At 44.6% G+C, this 20,151-nt stretch overlaps 1 long non-coding RNA gene across 1 annotated transcript in view; it reads right to left on the bottom strand.

The window, feature by feature from the left end:
• LOC121830834 (uncharacterized) overlaps window positions 1-20,151 on the bottom strand; it is a 33,350-nt gene that overhangs the window by 13,037 nt on the left and 162 nt on the right. The gene's annotated exons all lie outside the window — the stretch shown is intronic.

The raw sequence follows: 20,151 nt of genomic DNA, 5'->3' as shown, positions 1-20,151 counted from the left end.
CCAACATTTGTGTCAAACTCTGAGATCAAATAGGGTGACTGTGTCCTGAACTATGAAGGATTTAAAACCATCCCTACCATCATTTCTGCTTTATTACCCGCCCTTGTATTTTCTGTAGAAGGGTTGATGGCTTTGGTTTATAGGAACCAATTAATGCATGACACATTCCAGGAATCCCATTCTTATTCTCCTTCTTACTCTTCTTTACCTCTCTCTCTCTCTCTCTCTCTCTCTCTCTCTCTCTCTCTCTCCTCCTCCTCCTCCTCCTCCTCCTCTCCTCTCCCTTACACTACACACACACACACACACACACACACACACACACACACACACGCCCCAAATATTCTTTTCATAACAATTGGAACATCATAAGCTAGACAATGGGTCTATATGAAACAGATGCATAGCAGAAATGCACAGTGGGAGTACCCCAGATTTCTTGAGCCATCTACGGCATATCACAACTAAGGAAAGTTGAAGATTATCTAGATGGTTGATCTTTTATAGCAGAGACGCAAAGATGGCAGTAACCTGGGTATGACCTTCTATGACCTTCTATGACCTTCTAAAAATCAGAGCAAAGACAATTTCGACTCACACCTTCCAGCTTCAGCAGAAAAGTGTACTGAGAGGACATCCTTTAGACCTATGTCCTGTTCGTGCCCAAGGAAGACCACTACTTCCAATACCACAGCTATTCTAAGCCAGGGTTCCATCACAGGGCAGGGGAAGAATGGGAATAGAGACAGGTCAGGTCTCTTAGCTCTGCCTATGGTCCCATGAGGATCACCCGGGCATCACATTGCTGACAACTGAAATCTCAAATGATGCTATGAACCCCACAACCAGCTGGGGAAAGCAAGGCTGAAACCAAGTCTTCATCTCCAGCCCTCCCTTGGTCCTGCCGCTCCAGCCTCCTGACTTCTTGGTCAGTTGGGACCTCCAGCTCTGCTGAATCTGCACTCTTCCCAGAGGGCACTGACCCATAGCCATAGTTCCAGGCCACAGCAGTTGTCAAGGGAGAGGGGGGAGTATGGAGTACTGAAGTACGTGACCAGGCAGTCCTGAAGGCACAGGCACAGAGCTCCGGCCCCAGCTCGCCCTCCCTTCTGCTTAACATAAACCCAAGCCAGGAGAGGAAAGCCACAGTGAGGTCACTGCATTCCTGGCTGATACAGAAAGTCTTTGTCCAAGGCTGCCAGGCCTCTGGCTCCAGCTGACTCAGGCTGCCAGGCTCAGGCTGCACATTCCCTTCCAACTGAAAAGTGAGTGGCTCAGAATCTCAGGACTCAGTCATGGAAGAGTGTGCATGCAGACCCACAGAGGCATACAAACATAGGCACACACACACACAAGCATGCACATACAGTCACATAGATATGTGTACATAGAAATGTACATACATATACAAATTCAAATACACATTCACAAGTACATACAGACACACTTTCACAAATGTGCACACATAGAGATGCATTCACACACATATAGACACATGCATACAAACATGTACAGACATATACCACATAAGCACAGACAGAGTCACAGACATACACAGATACACAAGATCACACACAGAGAGACATGCACACACAGAAATACAGAGGTGTGAGTGCACATACATGAACAGACACACACAGAGACACAGACACAGACAGACAGACAGACAGACAGACAGACACACACACACACACACACACACACACACACACACACACACACACACACACACCTAGGAGCAGACAGTGGAGATTAAGCACGTTTGGCAATAGTCTAGCTGGATTTCCAGGAGGAAAAGGTTTCACAGGTTCCTTGCATCCACTATCGGGAACAGAGTCCTGTGATCTTAACATGCCCGGTGTTCCACACTTTTCATCTCAGTAAGAGAAGAACACCAAGGCCCACCTGGAGAAACTACTAGGATCTGCATCAATAAACTACAATACATGCCAGTATCTTAGTTAGAACATCTTCCCTGGATTTAATCATCCTCCCTTTTCTGGCAATATTGTTCCTATCCAACAAGGTGTTCTCTCACCCCAGTTCCCACTGTCCAACTTAGTGAGGAAGGGGAGGCCACCTGGAATCACATTACTAACATAGGACATTTGGGGTCATTTCCACAAGTTTGGAAATGCAGTAAGAGAGAAATTAAGCATACCATGCAGCTGGGGCTGTAGTTTGGAACTCAATGTTATATAATATAAATGGCAGTTGGGGGAGGGGGAGAGACCCGCCTGTAGAAGTTAGAGGAGATACCATTAGAAAGAGACCTGGAGCACCTAGGCAGTACTCAGCCACTCGAAGGGGCCCAGATCTATGCTTTCCTTTGGCTGCTAAAAGAAAAACCTGCAACTTTTCAATGCAACTCCTCTGTGCCCTTATGCTGGCTTGAGCTGGCTTCTAATTCTGGCAACTAGTTCACTGGGAAAACACTGCCATTATTACAATCGTGATTACAGACAAAGGTAGACTATGTCTTTGGCATCTGTATCCCAAGCTTCTTAAGAATTTGGCCTTGTATCTGTCTTTAAATCATAATGATGCACTTGACCTCAGAGTGACTGGCAACACTTAGCCTCAGTTGCTGTCATTAGCATGAGGAATAAGGTCCCTTGGCAAGGACAGAAATACCCACCTGATGCTCCTCTCCACTTGAAGCCTGTTTTGACATGTACCTGGCTGTGACAAGCTGCATGCTCCTTGGGGGTGCTGTCATTTGCCTTGGACAGATAATCTTGCTGAGCTTTAGGGGGTGTTTAATCAGTGCGACCAGTGTGTACAGGGGCATGTAGCACCGGCCACCAAGTTCAGGGCTGGGAGGGATGTCTGTTAGCATTAAGTTGTCACTGGGATGGGCACCCACCAAACTTCCCATAGGCATAGCCGTAATTCTTTTAACACCTGCCATTCCCACACAGAAGAAAAAGAGCTCTAGGGAAGAAAAAGAACGTGGAAATTTCTTTTTTCGTAGCTGGTATAAAACATTCCCAGAATAAGAGGGCCAGTAGAGATCCAGCAGCCTTCAGAAGCTCCAGCTAAACTATCAACAACCACCACCCCTCCTCGGGCTTTGGAACGCTGTATGTCACTCAGTCAGCATTTTATTAGGTGCTCTAGAAAGAGATACACAGAAATCACTGTTAGAAGCAATGATCCCCACCCCCTTGCTCTCAAAAGCCTTAGGATGAATGTTTTTATAGAGCAACACAAGTGTGGCATAAGTTAACCACCTCCACCAAATGAGGGTGCTGGGAAGAGAGCTAAACTGATCATAAGCCAAGTTTTAAGCCAAAATTGAAGGAACAAAAAGAGTTTCCAACAATGGCAAGGAAATGAGGGGAATAAGCAAGATGTTAGAGCAGGGGTTCTCAACCTTCCTAACGCTGCGACCTTTTAATACAGTTCCTCATGTTGGGGTGAGCCCCAACCATAAAGTTATTTTCATTGCCAATTCACTTCACAACTGCAATTTTGCTACTTTTATAAATCATAATCTAAGTAACCAATGGTCTTAGGCAACCCCTGTGAGGGGGCCATGACCCACAGATTGAGAACCACTGATTCCGAGCATATACCATTCCTGTCGTGCCGAGGAGTTGCTCATGAGTGGATGTGCTTGTGCGATGAATGTCTCAAGCCAGTGAGGGCACAGGTGTGTAGGCATGGTGGAAGAGGTTCTCCAGTCAGCTAAGGATGGCTGGGGTTATGTATACAGGAATATACTAATGTAGGAGCTTTAATGGGCTGCGCTTTGAAAACACCAGGGGAGCTTAGAAGCATCCTGATATATGTGTGGTCTTTCTACAGAGTCTGGCCTCATTTGGCACAGCCCAGGAACAAAGATTTCTTGCAGCTGCCATGATAGTGACTCTGGGAACCACTTCCCTACATAGTAAAGGCAATGGAGTAAGGGCAGGAAGTCTATGAGCTTTTACTCTGTCAATATAAACGATCTAGGGGTGTAAAGCCAAAGGTGAAGGAGACGGTGTCCTAAGTGACCCATACCCACACTTCCCTACTTTCTGAGTTCAGCCTTAAGGGGGATCTAAGCTTAGACATCCATCCAGTGTCTTTTTTCTATTGCCTTGATGCCAGCCCCCTCCCCCCAGGCTGATACCCACGCATTCAGTACCAGAAGGAAACTGTAGTGCCTTAGTCTGATAGACCATCTATTGTGAGAAAGAGGAGGTCAGGTCTTGCTGAGTGGGCGGGACTGGCCTCTGCTGGCTATGTAGACAAAGAGACAGTTGGGAACTGAAAATTTCTGATTATTATTTGAGCTCATTCATGCTGTTCACATGGGCCAATATCTTGACATATAGCAAGGATGGGGAGAGGGGTTCAAGAAGCAGGACAGAGTCTCAACTCATTGCTTCAGGCTTAAGAAATCTCTCTGACTCTAATTCATCTGCAATTTTAATGACCAGGCCTGGTGAGTTGCTATCTTAGTATTCTGGGTGTACATCTCAATTCTGGCTCACTTATCCTCAGCCAGCTGTGTGAGGCACTGTGTGTTTCCAAAACACAAGAGAAATACAGGTAGATGCCACTGCGTTAGTGGAGGCCTACCTTGAGGTGGCTGATAGGTTCATTCTTCCCAGTGACTATCACTCACATGCTGAATATACTTGACCCTCCAAGCATTTTCTACAATATAATCCTGCCACACACTCGTGAACAGGGTTGATAGGATGATAGTTCATGACCCTAAAGGTCTAGTCAGAGACAGTCTGTGGTGATATTGTGTTCCCCCAAATATTGTGCACCCTAATAAACTTATCTGGTCAGAGAACAGAACAGTCACTAGATACAGAGGCCAGAAAATGGTGGCACATACACCTTTAATCCTAGCATTCCAAAGACAGAGATCCATCCGGATCTCTGTGAGTTCAAAGCCACACTGGAAACAACCAGGCATGGTGAGTCATGCCTTTAATCCCAGGAAGTGATGGCAGAAGGCAGAAAGGTATATAAGGCATGAAAACCAGGAACTAGAGCTGGTTAAGCTTTTAGGCTTTTGAGCAGCAGTTCGGCTGAGATTCATTTGGATGAGGACTCAGAGGCTTCCAGTCTGAGGAAACAGAATCAGCTGAGGAACTGGTGAGATGAGGAAGCCGTGGCTTGTTCTGCTTCTCTGATCTTCCAGCTTTAACCCAATTCCTGGCTCCAGGTTTGATTTTATTAATAAGACCTTTTAAGATTCGTGCTACAACAGTCCCCTAGAACTAGTTGTGAAGGGGTTTCCCTCTTTCCATGCAGCTGGATGGGTAACTTGGCTACAGGGGAGGGGATTTCCTGCTGAAGGACCATGAAGCAGAGGAAGGAGGACTGTTAAAGGCCAATCAGTAACAAATCTCTGCTCTGGCACCAGTGCCTACCTACTTGAGGCCCCAACACACCCTTGTTCTTGGGCTCTACCGTACATTTATATAGCTTCAGAATCACAAATTATCTTTTAAAAATGTGGGATGCCTTGAGTTATTTGGGGCCCAGCAATGACAGAAACATTGATATAGTGTTGACTTTTATATGACATGTTTTTTCTAAGTTCTCATTTAATTTTGGGGGGAGGGTGGTGAATCAGAGTTTCCCAGTGTAGCCCTGGCTGTCCTGGAACTCACTCTATAGACCAGACTAACCTTGAATTTGAAGACCCACCTGCCTCTGCCTCCCGAGTGCTGAGTACGGCACCCTTATGTGTAGGTACTGTTATAGCCTCTAATTTATAAACAAAGGAATAACAGCATAGAAGACTGAAATATCTAAAACTATATACGTCAGATAACATAAAGCTGTATAGCTCTGTAATCCATATTGAGATTCTACTTACAACTTATGAAAGTTCCATCAAGGGACAAGTTGCTTATTTTGTAGTTTATAGCAGTATGACCTGTGGAACAGAATGTCCAAAGGGCCATAGTTTAGGAAAGGATGTGGGAAGCCAGAGTGGTCAGGAAGGCTTCTGGAGAGCAGAAGGGAAGAGCTCTCTCTGGGGAGTCAGGCCAGGATGGAAAGCTTTTATAGACAGAGGGCAAATGGCTAACAATATGGAGGTGGAAGTGATCCAGGATGGGTGAGACTGAAAGTCACCTGATTCCCACAGAGGGTGTGAGGTGGTCCTGAGACCCAGATAGAGGAGGTCAGACATGATGGAACCCTGGATGATTTGAGTTGAAGAAGGCTTTGATAACCAAGGCATTTGGGAATATCCTCCAGTGCCAGTAGAGGGAAAGGAGGCAAGGAGCCCCGTGGGAAATAGATCATGAGGCTTGACTAGACCAGTAGGAAATGGAATGGGCTTTGGGGCCTGTTTTGAGGTTCCTTTCAGAATGCTTTGGGTTGCCACAGAGATTCAAAGACCACACTTCTGCTTCTTCTTTCCTTTCCCTTCAGGACCTGCTGCTGGAGATAGGAACATGATAGATAGCCTGTTAGCCATCAGGTAGCATCATAGATGGAGTTCACTGTGACCACAGGCCTTGTCTGAGGTCTCTAGAGAAGAGACTCACAGACTTCAACCCCAAGCCAACAAACCTGTCCACGGATTCTGAAGCACAGCCCAGGTTTCACAGCTGTATCCCCAACCTGGTTTCAGAAAAGTAAATACTCGTTGTGGAGACAGGCAGGCAGGAACAAAAGCTCTGTGATGCTTCAAACCTTTTTCTGTGGTTTTTGCATAATGTGAAACCTTCACAGGCTCGGGAGACAAGTAGTGGGGGGAGGGGGGAAGAGATCCATGACTGAGCCTCAAGCATTAAAGTAAAAAATGGATTTCAATAAAACATGATATAAAAACAAGAAATAACTGTAAATGGAATTGAAAGCAAATGACATAAAACTCCAGCACAGGGCTTCTCACTGCAGTTCTGGAAACTTTCCTTCTCGCAGCTGCACAGGCATCAGTATTCAGGGTTCTTTCTCTTTCCACTCCCATGAATTTGTCACTTGTGGTGACGTATGGAAGCTCTCTGGTTTCACATCGCTTTTGCTGTCCCTGCAAACCTCAGGCAACTGAGGCTGGGCAAGGGTCCAGCTCCCCTCAGGGAACAAGGCATGATCAAAGGGAAGGTTAGGCCTAGTGATGGGATGGATCCTCTTCTTCTCTTGCCCACAGCTTCCTACCCCATCTGTAAGGAGCCCTAGAACCCTTTAGATGACTCCTGCCAAGGAGTTTCATAATTATCCGTTAGCAAAACAGGAGCCATGGTTCCAGGTGGGAGAGGGCTCCCGAGAGGAAGGAGTTGATGAGGCTCCACAGTTAGCAGGTTATGAGAAAGTCAGAGAAGGATGAGGACAGGTGGGAGTATGTCCCTAAGTGACCGAAAACTCACAGTGCTGAACTTGGGGGAACATGAGCCTTCTCCAGTCGGGGTGAGTTTTGCAGTGGGGACCTAAAAACAGGAAGCTCTGGCACCTGACCTAAGACAATCCTCAAGTCCAAATTGGATGTCTTTATCTTCTAGAACACTCTATTCTTTGCTTTCTGGGAAGTCAGCCAGGCCATACCAGGCCTGCCAGCTGCCCTCCATTCTATCAGACCTGAGGGAGGCCAGAGTCAGTGACCTGTAAAGTCTCCTCCTCTTAGGGTCTGGGACTATGCACCCTGAAAGAGCTAGTACAAAACAATGTTTCTTGGTTCACAACATTTACAGTAGAGAAAGTCCTGTTTGTGGGAGGGTGCCTGCATACCGTCTTGTCATTTCTCATCTTAGGCCTGACAAGTGGACATCATCACCCCACTTCCCATCTGAGGGAATTGAGACTCTGTCTAGGGGAGGTTGAACTGAAAGCAGATGCAGTGGTAACCAGCGTGGGTGGAGTACATGAAGCTGACTTTTTAAGTCTCTTCTCTTCTGCTAGCAGCAAAATTTCGAGCAAACAACTTACCCGTTTGTGGGAAATAGCGAGATGGCCCCACAGGTAACACTGTATGACATAAACACTTGACTGTTGGCAGCTGGTGATGGTGGCTATTATTTCTGCAGTATACTTCTTGCCCTGTCCTAAAGTCAGATGGAAAGCTGAGCCCTCTATTTGCAGAGTCTGTGAACTTTCTGTGGAGTTATGCTCTTCTAGTATGGGTGACTCCAACATGATAAGAATAGCCATGTATTGAGCATCAACACTCTGCTAGGCATCATGCTGGCATTTTACAAATGATGCCATTTCAACCTCCCCAGCAGCCATCAGGTAGCCTCTGCTGTTCTCTTTATTTCTAGACTTGGAAATTGAGTGGCAAGACATTATCTGACTCCAGATAGTAAGTGCAGAAGAAAACTTGGATCTTTCCATTTTCTAGTGTCAAGATCAAACTGTGGACTTCTGTCTCAAATGCCACCCAGTGTATTAAGCCTCTGTACCCAACACCCCACTATGTTCCAGATAGACTCTGAAGTCATTGAGGGTTACCTCAGAGATGGGGTGCTCCTGAGTCCTGGGGAAGCCAAGCCAGGTTGACTTGATTCTGACGACATTGCAAGACCATGGCCTGTTTTCAAGCTAACTTGCTTCTTGGCGTGTTCCAGATACTTGGCTGATAGGAATGCTTGAGAAGGTTCTGTCCTTCCGAACCTGGCATGGGGAGACTTTTTTCTACTGAGCAGGTGTGCATGGGCCAGATTGGTGGAGGACTAATGACCACATCTCCAAACCCTGGTAGGTACCCATTTGTAAAAGAAGAAAGCAGATCACAAGCCATATGTTCAGTCTGGAGTACAAAGGCAAGAGCCAGGCAGTGTGGGGAGAGGAGATCCCAAAGATTCACTGGGGACCCACTCTAGCGCAGCATTTCCCAAATGAATAGCTTTGGGGGGGGGGTGTCATAGTATCAGTTTTGGTATCAGAACACAAAAGGAATGCTCAGTTACTTAACAGGACTACTCCAAACAGAATTTCTCCCTTGGGGAACAGAGTCTTGTCTGTTAGGCATCCTTTCCTTGTAGTAATTCAACAAAGACAGTGGCTACCAAGTGCCCTTAAGGTGATGATGCACCTCCGGGGAGGCCAGGGTCCTCTGAGCTAGCTGAGGTGTGGCTCCTGCCAGGGCTTCCAAAGCTCCAAGTTTAGCATGGACAGCCAGGCTTGGAAGCGAAAGTCTGCTCCATGTCAGAAGTGCCTTTGAAGCCTCGGCTTTCATCTCCTGGTTGCTCCGCCAACCAGAAGTGACAGGGAGGGATAAAATGCAATTTATTCACCAGTGCAAGAGGTTCATTTCCAAACACAATAGCTGTGTCAGGCAGCAGGCCGTCTTCAGGAAAGACAAAAAGGGGAAATAAAAGAAGAAAAAAAAAACAAAGAAGAAAGAAGACTCAGTGGAAAAGCAAGGCATGGTGTTTGTGTGTGTGTGTGTGTGGGGTGGGTATTAGTGGGGGCGACCTGCTAGGAAGGTCTTGATTACTGGATTATGGGAGGAGTCAAGATCCAGAGAAAACTGTACTCAGGGCCTGTTTGAGACTAGAAAATGGCTGCCCCCTGTGGATGGTATTAGAAAAACAACTGTGTTAGAAATAAGGTCATGGGTACTGGGCCAAGGATTTGGACATAAGGCAAAGGATAGAGGCTCCCTCCGAAACTCCATCTGCTATAGACAGTCCCTTTTCATATCCCAGCTGGGTAGCAGAAGAGGTTCTGATGCAGGTCTGTGGGCATTTTCAGGCAATTCCCGTGAGGTTGAGAGAATGTTCTGGAGTCACTCTTAGGATATCAGAGAGCCATTACTTCCCCTTTCTGAGACCCTCAGCTCCTGTGCAAAAAAAAAAAAAGAGAGAGAGAGAGAGAGAGAGAGAGAGAGAGAGAGAGAGAGAGAGAGAGAGAGAACAGTAGACCTACTGCAGCCTGTTAGGTTAGCAGGAAAAAAAAAAAACATATGGAAATTTCCATCATGGTGTTTAACATTCAAAAGGCATTCAAGACAAAAAAAGAAAAAAAAGCACCCCAAAACCAACCAACCAACCAAATAAACAAAAACCATAGGAGATGCAACTCTGGATTGTTCTCTGGGCAAAATTTGAATTCACCCTACTGCTCTTCATTTTGGCTTCTAGAAGAAGCTCTCTCTGCTTCTGCTGCTCCTCCTGCACCTCAGGGATAACAACATCCACATTCCCCTCACAATGGGAGTATGCCAACTGAATTCATATTTGGACCAAACCCCACATGAAAATGAACATCGACCCAGAACCAAGCATCACCATCATAAAATGAACATCTGGAATTCAGGGATAAATCTGCAATGTTAGTGGCGATGATCAGACTTCCTTCTGCATCACTAATGGCTTTGGTTGTTAAGTTTCCGAAGTTTGGCATTGTCATTCAGCAGCAAGGAGCTGTCTGCTGCTGTCATAGTCCTCGAGCTGCTGATAGATGCTCATTTTCAACTGGTGTGAATGGGAGAGCAGAATATTTATCTAAGGATGTGCCTCATTTGTTCCCAATGCTTTTTTCCTTTCATGCTCATATTTTTTATCATGTCTTGACAGAAAATAGTTTATCATGGATATTGTTACTTATGATAGTTGAGGTTTTTTTTTTTTCCTTCATTCCTTTTTTCCTTGGAATCCTGAGATTGACATATTTCTCTTTAATTTTTTATTTTAATTTTGAGTTTAATTCAAACTCAAAACTGCGAAGAATTTGTAAACGGGAAGGAGGGTCTCCTGGCCTAAATGGAATTTTAAAATGAAACACTAGCCACAAATTTTCAGTCATTTTGACTAAATTTTAAAACTGAAAACAATTCTACCAATCTAATCTCTATATTCAGCTTGTATTGATGTTGAAACTTTTATAAATATTTCTTCATTCAAGATGGATAGAAGCATCTTCCTAAACCTATTTGAGCAATGCATGTTCAATCTCTTTTTCCATCTAACTCCTCAAAGGTTCGTAATCAATTTTTTGCACCTAAAGTAACAGCTTTCACAATGGTTGTGAACTGTTACAACATTTAACCTTGCAGTTATAAATGTATGTTTCTGGTCAGACTGACAAATTTCAACATAGAAATCACATAGGAGAATTGGCATTACAACTCTCATATACGTGATTACCTCCATATTTACATTTCAAATGGAATGTTTAGATGGAAGCAAATCTTGATGCAATCCCTGTTTATATACCAGTGTTAGAATGCTGGATTTACACATTAGCAATTTATATGGTCACAGTAGCTCTGCAAAGACTTCAGAATGAGATTGAAATGGGCTATGGACGTCATGCCTGCTCAATGCTGGAAGATTTGGGCCAGAGTTGGAGGTCATTGTCAGATAATACCCAACGTAGTATACCATGCTGATATGGCATCAGGACAACTGGCTTCCATTGACTCTGCATAGTCCATTGTCTTTTCAGCCTCTACAGTCATAATCTGTCTTGGGCCAGAGTTTCTTCCAACTTTCTTCAAATAAGTTGTGATCACCCCATCCCCCAGGCTGTCATGACACCTATGATGGTCTTTCTAATAGGAAGGCCTTCTATATTCCTTCACAGTCTGTTTATCATTATTAATTTCATAGAAGGTATCCTGGTCTAATGGTGCTTCTGTTGTGGCATTCATTTTTCTGTTTCTCTGTAGTACAACCTCTATCCCCAAACACCTTTGACCTCCACTATGTATCATAGTTGTTTTTAAGGAAATAAGGGCTAGAAGGACATCAGAGCAGAATAGGAAGTTCACATGGAAGACTGTGAGGGCATTTATAATCCACCTAATGGCAAAGGCACACAGAAAGGTCTATTGAGAAGTTTTCTTTGGCTGAGAGTTCATGGCGATTTTTAGAGTATATATATTGATAATTTCTAAAAATAGTTGGAATTAAACAAACAATAAATTTGCAGTGATTATCTGTTTTTATATGTCTTTATCTCCATCTTACTGGAGTTAAACTCTACCTCATTTTATATTACTACTGGCAATTGAACCCAGGACTTTGTATATGCTAAGCAAGTGCTCTACCACTGAGCTGCATCCCAAGATCCTATGTCCAACTCTTAAAGTAGAACCTGCTTGTTTCAGGAGGCTCATAATGTGAGAAGAATGAAGGAATGAAGGGTTATCAAAAGGAACAATTCCTCATGTGCACTATGCCTCTGGGGATGGAAACCCTAATCTAATATAGCTTTCAGGGCACTGGATACAATTCTTCCCTAGAGCCACTCCTTTACAATGGAGCAGGAGCTCTGCAGATCTCCGTCACTGTGGCTAGACACAGAGGGAGGACACAGCCTTACTTCATGTGGCTCAGGGAGCAGGGGGTGCTACATCAGCCTGTTCCTGAACTGGTCCTGATTCTGTTTTCAGTTGCTCAGTCTTAGTCTAGGATGCCACATGGCATAAGGCACAGTAGTCTCTCACTACTCACTACACACTGGGATGGCCAGAGTTGAAGTCCTCTGCATCATGTAGGTGCTGCATATGATGGTTAGCATGTGAGGCCGCAGAGGCCAGTAGGACCTGTCCCGCTCCACGAGTTCACAGTGAGTGGGCATAAATGTATGAGTCTCTCTCTTTTTCTCTCTTCATGCTTCCCACCCCTCCTGACTTATTCTGTATCTCTCACAGTTGGCCACTCTACTGGACTATTCTATATTTAACTCTCCAAGCCTCATTAACTACAAAATCTCTAACTTTACCACCAGACTGGTTCACAGGAGTTATTTTTCAGCTACAGTTATTCTTCCTTTTGAATATTAATTTCCTTTAACACTTGTCCTATTAATCACTTTAACAATGAAATTAAGACAATTATTTTAATGAGGTAATGGGTGATAAAGAGCAAACGATACACATTTATTACACAGTAGGCCAGGAAGACTTGATAAAAGCCAGCCTTGTCAAGAATATATTAGGTGCTCCAGGAGGGTCAGGCTGTGGACTGCTCTGTTTCACTGATTTAAATATGGCTAATCTGTCAGTGCAGCTACATTTATGCTTTCAGGCCCCATAAAGCGGAGTGCCAATCACTGAGAGTGATGGGTTATTATTTTTCTTTCTGAAACCCGGGGGTAGCATCTAATGGCTGCTGCCTTGGATACCAACTTCTCCTCTCCCGTTCCCTTTCCCTTTTCCCCTGTCTTTCTTCTCCACCATCTTGTTTCTCTTCATCCTCTTCTGTGTCCACAGCTTCTGGCTTTCTCCCCCACCTTTCCACTTATCCTTATCTATTCTCTTCCTTGCTAGCAAGAGAGGCCTTATTCTTTGGTAGTAGTGGGCTCTCCAGGCAAAGAGAGCAGGAGCCTCCCACTAATTCCCAGACAGAAGAACTGACTAGAGGACAAAGAAACCAGGTTCTGTTTGGTGTTTGTGAGCTTCAGTCACCAGTGACCAAAGCCAAGGGCTCTCCCTCTCATCTTTTTCAGTCCTCTAAGATCTACCCTTCCCAGGAGCGGGGGACTGTGTTAAAATCCTTGTCACTGCAAAGTCTTGACTTGAGAGTGGGAGCAGGTTCTGTAACTCTCTTCTTAGACAAATGTCAAAAGAAGTTGGTCAACAATCCAACTAATATTTGTACACCCATGTACAAAAGCAAAGAAGTGGAAATAGCCCAATATTCATCAACACGAAGAAACAAAAATGTTGTACACACATACAATGGACTTTTAGTCAACAAAAGTGACTTTCCAATACGTGCTACCACAAAGAACTCTGAAAGGATTATGCTCAATAAAATTATCATTAAATAATTTTACTTAATGAGGTACCTAGAACAGTCCAATTTAAAGACATAGAATACAAAAAACATAGAATATTGAAATATCATTTCCATATTTTCTCTCTCTCTCTATGCATACACACACACACACACTCACACACACACACACTCACTCTCTCTCTGGAAAATAAAAATTACAGAATATAGAAAAAGCAATGGAGTTGCTTTTCATAAGAAATCCAAGAACTCCTTGTTCAATGCTGATGATATTTCCCTTTTTATTTCCTAAAACCATTACAGTTTTACATCTTATGTGTGAGTTTTTCTTAGTTAGGTTTTCTATTGCTGTGAAGAGACACCATGACCATGGCAACACTTATAAAGGAAAACATTTGATTGGAGCTGGCTTACAGTTTTAGAAGTTTAGTCCCTTATCATCATGGTAGGTGATATACAGGCAGACATGGTGCTAGAGAAGGAACCCAGAGTTCTACATCTTGATCCACAGGCAGCAGAAGCAGCTGTGTGTCACACTGAGCAAAGCTTGGACAAAGGAGACTTCAAAGCCTACCCCCACAGTGACACACTTCCTCCAACAAGGCCACACCTACTCCAACAAAGCCACACCTTCTAATAGTGCCACCCCTATGTGGGCCATTTTCTTTCAAACCACCAGAGTCCATGGTCCATTTTCCATTAGCTCACTTAGAACTTGTGAGGTTTCCATTCAAGGATTTTATGTTCTTTGGTTGCTTGCTTTTGGGGTTTTGCCTAGAAGTGTTTAATTCCTCTAGCATTATTTGCCGAAAGGCCATCATCTCCCATTGAACTGTGTCTGAAGTTTCCCTAAAACTCAGTTGAAAACATTTGTGTGTTTCCATTCCCACATTGTTCCTTTCTGTCATAATACCAAAAAGCCTAATACCAAATGGCTTTGATAACATTAGATGAGTGATTACGTCTTAAAGCCTGGCAGACCAAGACTGCAGAGATGGTTCAGCAGTTAAGAACACTTACTGCTCTTGCAGAGAATCCAAACTGAGTTCCCAGAACCCTCAGTGGACAGCTCTCAGCCATCTGTAACTCTAGTTCCAGAGCATCCAACATCCTCCCCTAGTCTCCTCTGCCCACCCACCCACACATGCATACACACGTGTGCGCACACACACACACACACACACACACTAAATGAATAAATCTTTGGAGGCTGGAGAGATGGCTTAGTAGTTAAGAGTGCTTAGTGTTCTTGCAAAGGACCAGACAGGGGTTCAGTTTCTAGCAACTGCTTTATAGCTCCAGCTCCAGAAGATACAATGCCTCTTCTGACCTCTGTGGGCATTCACACAAATGTGTACAATCACACACACACACACACACACACACACACACACACACACACACACACACACACACACACACAATCTAAAATAAAATAAAATATTACAAAATCATACAAACTGTTTCTCCTACTTTATTTTTGTTTTCAAAAATAATTTTAACTATTCTAGCTTCTAGTTGGTGTGTGTGTGTGTGTATGTACATAATCTTTTTGAGATTTTTAAAAGAGTTACATTAAACCTGTGCATTGGCTTAAAATTTATACAATCTCTATGGTATTTACCAATCCTTGAACACGCTCTGGCTATTTGCTTATTTATTCGTTTAGGCATTTTTTTTCTGGTTTTCAGGAACTTGTAAGTTCTGTGAATGTTTTGTTAGGTTAACACTTACCCTTCCCTTTGTTGTTTTGAATGATGTGGAATGGTTTTATATGTACATTTCTCTGTCCCTGTGTTCCCTGTTAGTATATAGAAATATAATTGATTTTTATACATTTGTCTTATACCCTGTAACATTACTGAACTGATTTATTAAATCTTGGAAAATTTTATGGGTTCCTTGAGATTTTCTGTGTGGAGAAGCATGTTGTCTGCAAACTCAGACAATTTTATTTCTTCCTTTCTGTCCTGGATGTCTGGCATTTCTATTAAAACCTGGAAGTTTGGGATATTGTGAAAACTTGGGACATATTTAAACAGTGTGTGAGTTGGCTTCTTCTGACCCTGTTGGAGAAGGGCAGGTGCCGCCTCACAGCTGCCAGGTAAAAATGGAAGTTCAGCCACACTCTGGACACCCTGAAACCCAGCAGTCCCTCGCGGCTGCAGGATAGCTAGCGGTGGAGTCCCCTCTCCTTAGGTCTTTACCGGTGCTAGCTTAGCTGACATTACTCTCAGCATCACAGAAGCTGGCAGAGTGCTGACTCTCTGCTGGCCTCCTCTGCTATCACCCTCAAGCAGAAGGTGCATCTTCTCATCTAATCAGAAAGGGAGGCTCAAGTCCCTCTTCTCATCTAATCTCAGCTGAGGCTGTGCGGATGGGACAGGAAGGAAAGTGAGGCATGAAAACCTGTGTGCTGTGCTGGTCCCTTTCTGACACCACTCACTAGAGGCCCCTCTGTCCTTTGCTCCCATGGGTGTGACTGGGGCCTCAGTTTCTCCTACTAAAGCAGAGCAGTTATCTAAATGTATCCTGTCTTGCTGAATTGCCTTGTCCTGCTTCTGGACTGGCAAGAGCAGGCCTTAGTAGAAGCATTTCTTGTTCCTTCTGCAATCATTAGCATCTCTTGGGCACCAGCTTCCTTAGATCCAAGCCTGAGATACATGAGGTAAATGCAAAACCCAATAACTTCACCTGTACATTGATCTGGGGTACCTGAGCATTGCTTCAATTGTCATTATCTGGGGTTCATGGATTTCTCTTTTAGAGAACTTAGAACTGACCTCTAGAACTATAATGGGTTCGGCTGGCCCCAGAGTCTTCCTAGATTTTTTGGGGGGTGGAGGCGGTCATGTTCTGTGCCATATGTCATGCCAAAGCCTCCAGGAACACCCCAGGAAGGCCAATGACATTTGATTGCCCTCTACAGCTGAGATGGACCCTTCAGATGCTGACAGCTTATGGTTCAGACCATTTTCCTCAAGCAGCAATGTCAGCTCTTGAAAGGGCAACAGGGTGACCTAAATAATGTACACACAAACCTTATTGATACACAAGACAACAATACATCACAGCAAGCTGATTCCCCACTAAAGGGTGGGGGAAAGGCTTTAGAAGTTAAAAAGGTATTTAACTGAGATTTAGAGCCAAGAAAGCAGAGGTAGGCAACTTGAGGGCGGAACTACACAAACCACCAGGGCTGTCTGGATCACACAGCCCTGCCTAAATGGTACCATTATTATTACTATCATTATTTTTATTATCATTTGCTAAATAGTTAGACTGCACAATGCTGAAATGTAACAAGCTGTTCAAATATGAAGCACCTGCTCTGCTCTCAGACATAATACTGAAGTAGTATAAGTAGGTTCTAGGAAATTGGGAAGTAATGCTAGCCTGGAAGGCTTGTTGCTATCAGCTGTGAGAAGGACAGCAGTCCTCTGGCTTCTTGACCAGGGTAGGACACCTGGGTTTAGGTTGTATCTCTAAAGCAAATGCTTTATCTTTCTGTGTCCTCTACACCGTCTCCATGATCTACGCAGACACCTGTAGATTTGGCTTCCTTTGATAACTGAGTAAGAAGCTACACCTTTGCAGGTGTCAACCTAGACATCTATCCAACCCCTTGCAAGGACCTGCAAGGACACTTGGCTTCTGATACACTTGGTTCTTCCTAAGGCGTTTTGCAAGTGCATCTTCTGGGACATGAGGGAGGACGCCAGCTGAGTCACATGTATGATGTCTTTAAGAGCAAGCACCGGGCAGGGATCCAGCACTCAGCAAACCTCCAGACAGGGTGTGTTGTCTCCAGTGGTGGGAGCCCAGCCATCTTTTCACTCCTCCCACACACCCCTTCCTCCTCCTTCCACTCGTCTGGCCTCGTGCCCACCGCTGGCCCACTTCTCCTCCGTCTCACACACAGCAGGGATTCAGAGGCTCAAGCATTTTTCTTCCATGAAGGAAACAGCCCCCTCCAGTCTGACGCCTCCCTGGGTCGATAAGACTCAGGCTCAGCCAGTCCTGGAGTCAGCTTGGGGGGGGGGTGCATCTCTCTGCAGAGTCATTGGGGTGTGACCAGGCTCAGCCCTCCTCCCCCGCTAAGAGGCAGGCTATCTCACTGGGACCACTCTGCTGTCCGGTCTCTGACCAGGTCATCCAGTCTGTTCGTTAGCACCAGCAGTAAGCCACAGCTGCTTACATTCACTGAGGTTCTCAGTTTGCCAGGTACTAAAGCAACACTGTAAGCAGCACCTCGCTTAATCTTGATGAGAACTCTCTACGGGCGATACTACCAAACCTCTACTCTATATGGCCAAGTTAATAACATCAGATGCTTAAATGATATGCCAGGCACTGAGCTAAGCCCTCCATACCCACGGAATTTGCATATGTGGATTCAGCCATCTGGGGACTGGAAATACGAGAGGAAAATTGCATCTGCACGGAACATGCACAGATTTTTTTTTTATTCCCAAAATAATATACTATAACAACTATGTACTGTATTAGGTATCCTAAGTAATCTAGAGAGGACTTAAGTATACAGGAGGGTATGTGCAGCTTATGTACAACAGCTATGCTATTTTATATAAAGGACTTGAGCATCTAGGTATTTTGGTATCTATGAGGGTCCTGGAACCAATTCCTCCTATGTATCAGTAAGCTTAGGCTCAGAGATCAGTGTCATGCCCAAGGTCACAACCCCAAGTGCATGCTAGGACACCAGGCTCTAGAGCCCACCCTTAAGCACTCTGCTCCATTGCTTCTCACTATTCAAGCAACTGAGATTCCCATAGTCACAACTGTTATAAATCAAATAAGAAACACACCCCATAGACTCATGTGCTGGATGCTGGGTCCTCACTTGCTGGAGCTACTTTGAAAGGTCTTAGAAGCACGAAGAGGTGGGACTAGCTGGGAGAAATAAGTCATGTAGATGAATTTCTAAATGGTCTTATTAAATAAAAAAACATGGAGCCAAATATAGGGGTGAAAGCCTTAGATCAGGGAAATAGGGAAAGCCACCAGCCAACCTTACCTCACCAACTCTGCTGCTTCCAAATGCGAGCTCCTTCCTGTCTTACCCATGCCTTTATTGCCTTGCTGTTCTGCCCTCTCATTGGCTATCTTAGCCCAGCTACCTCACTTCCTTGTCACTGTCTGTCTATACAGACCTCCAGGTCTCTATGGTTGGTACTGGGATTAAAGGTGTGTGTCACCATGCTTGGCTCTGTTCCCTAGTATGTGGCCTTGAACACACAGAGACTCTGCCTGATAAGTGATCAGATTAAGGGTGTGTGCTGCCTGACTTTTTCTTTTTTTACTTAAAATGGCTGGCCTTTCCCTCCTGATCTCCATGCAAGCTTTATTAAAGCACAAATAAAATATCACCACAAAGTCACTGGGTGCATATCCCTGGGGACGGTATTTTGTCCTGGTCACTCTCTGGCTGTCTCTCTACTTCCTGTCCACCATGAGGTAAGTAGTTTCTGCCGAATGTTCCTATTGCTCTACCATGGACCAGGAACCATATACCCAGTTACCAGAGACCGGGTCTTCTGAGACCAGGAGCCAAAATAAATCCTTCCTCCCTTAAGGTGTTGCTGTTAGGATTCAGTCAAAATGACAGGAACATGAACTTCGGCACGTACCCCAGGTCCTGAATTTTGAGAAGTTCTGTGTTCTGGAACCCTCCTTAGTCAGTGTTTCTCCCTCAGGCACGCTGCTGCTGTCTCGTTCCAGCACAGCCTAGAGATCAGCTCGAAAGTGTAGGCTTGAGGAGAACCACTTAACTCTGAGGTCTTTCCCAGCAGCCCTTGCATTCCCTCTAGATCTTGTGCTGAGAACAGACCCATGCAACCATGCAAGCCAACCCAAGTTCACAAACAAATCCAGTGACAGGCAGAAAAAAAAACTGGAATTAATATTTGAAATCCTTTCCATAGCCCCCAAACCAACAACTGGATTACTGCGGGGAAATAAGATTTAATTCTCTTCCAAGCTCTGGCAGGCTTTCCAAGGGTCCTGTGCTGTCCTCCTCCCCCTCCCCCTTCCCACACCCTTATCTGCTCTCCCAGAAGACTGCATGGCTTTGAAGGCATGTCTGGATCGGTTCATGGGCACTAAGATAAAGACAGTCGGTGTCCCTGCCCAGAGAGACTGCCTGACAGTGTCAGAAACTCTCAAATATAACTCCAATTACCAAAATAAATGATTAGGGTGCTTTCTCTCTCCTGCTCTGAGCGCTCCATTAAGCAAATGAAATAGAAGCATTCACAGACACTCCCTTTTTCCTTTCCCTCCGCTGATTAACTGCATAATAAAAATGATATTAAGTAAACATAAATTTCCAAGAGACCCTTCTAAGTGACATACCATCATAAAGATCACAGTAAACAAGAGTCATATTTTTAGGTGACCTTGGTGTCCTATCTGACGACAACCCCCCCAAAAGACAAGCTCCTGTCAGAGCCCTCTGGAATTTCCTAGCCAGCTTGTCTCA

Source organism: Peromyscus maniculatus, chromosome 7, assembly GCF_049852395.1.
Source record: "Peromyscus maniculatus bairdii isolate BWxNUB_F1_BW_parent chromosome 7, HU_Pman_BW_mat_3.1, whole genome shotgun sequence".
NCBI classification, from domain to species: Eukaryota; Metazoa; Chordata; class Mammalia; order Rodentia; family Cricetidae; genus Peromyscus; species Peromyscus maniculatus.
This window is presented reverse-complemented; position numbering and strand designations above follow the sequence as displayed.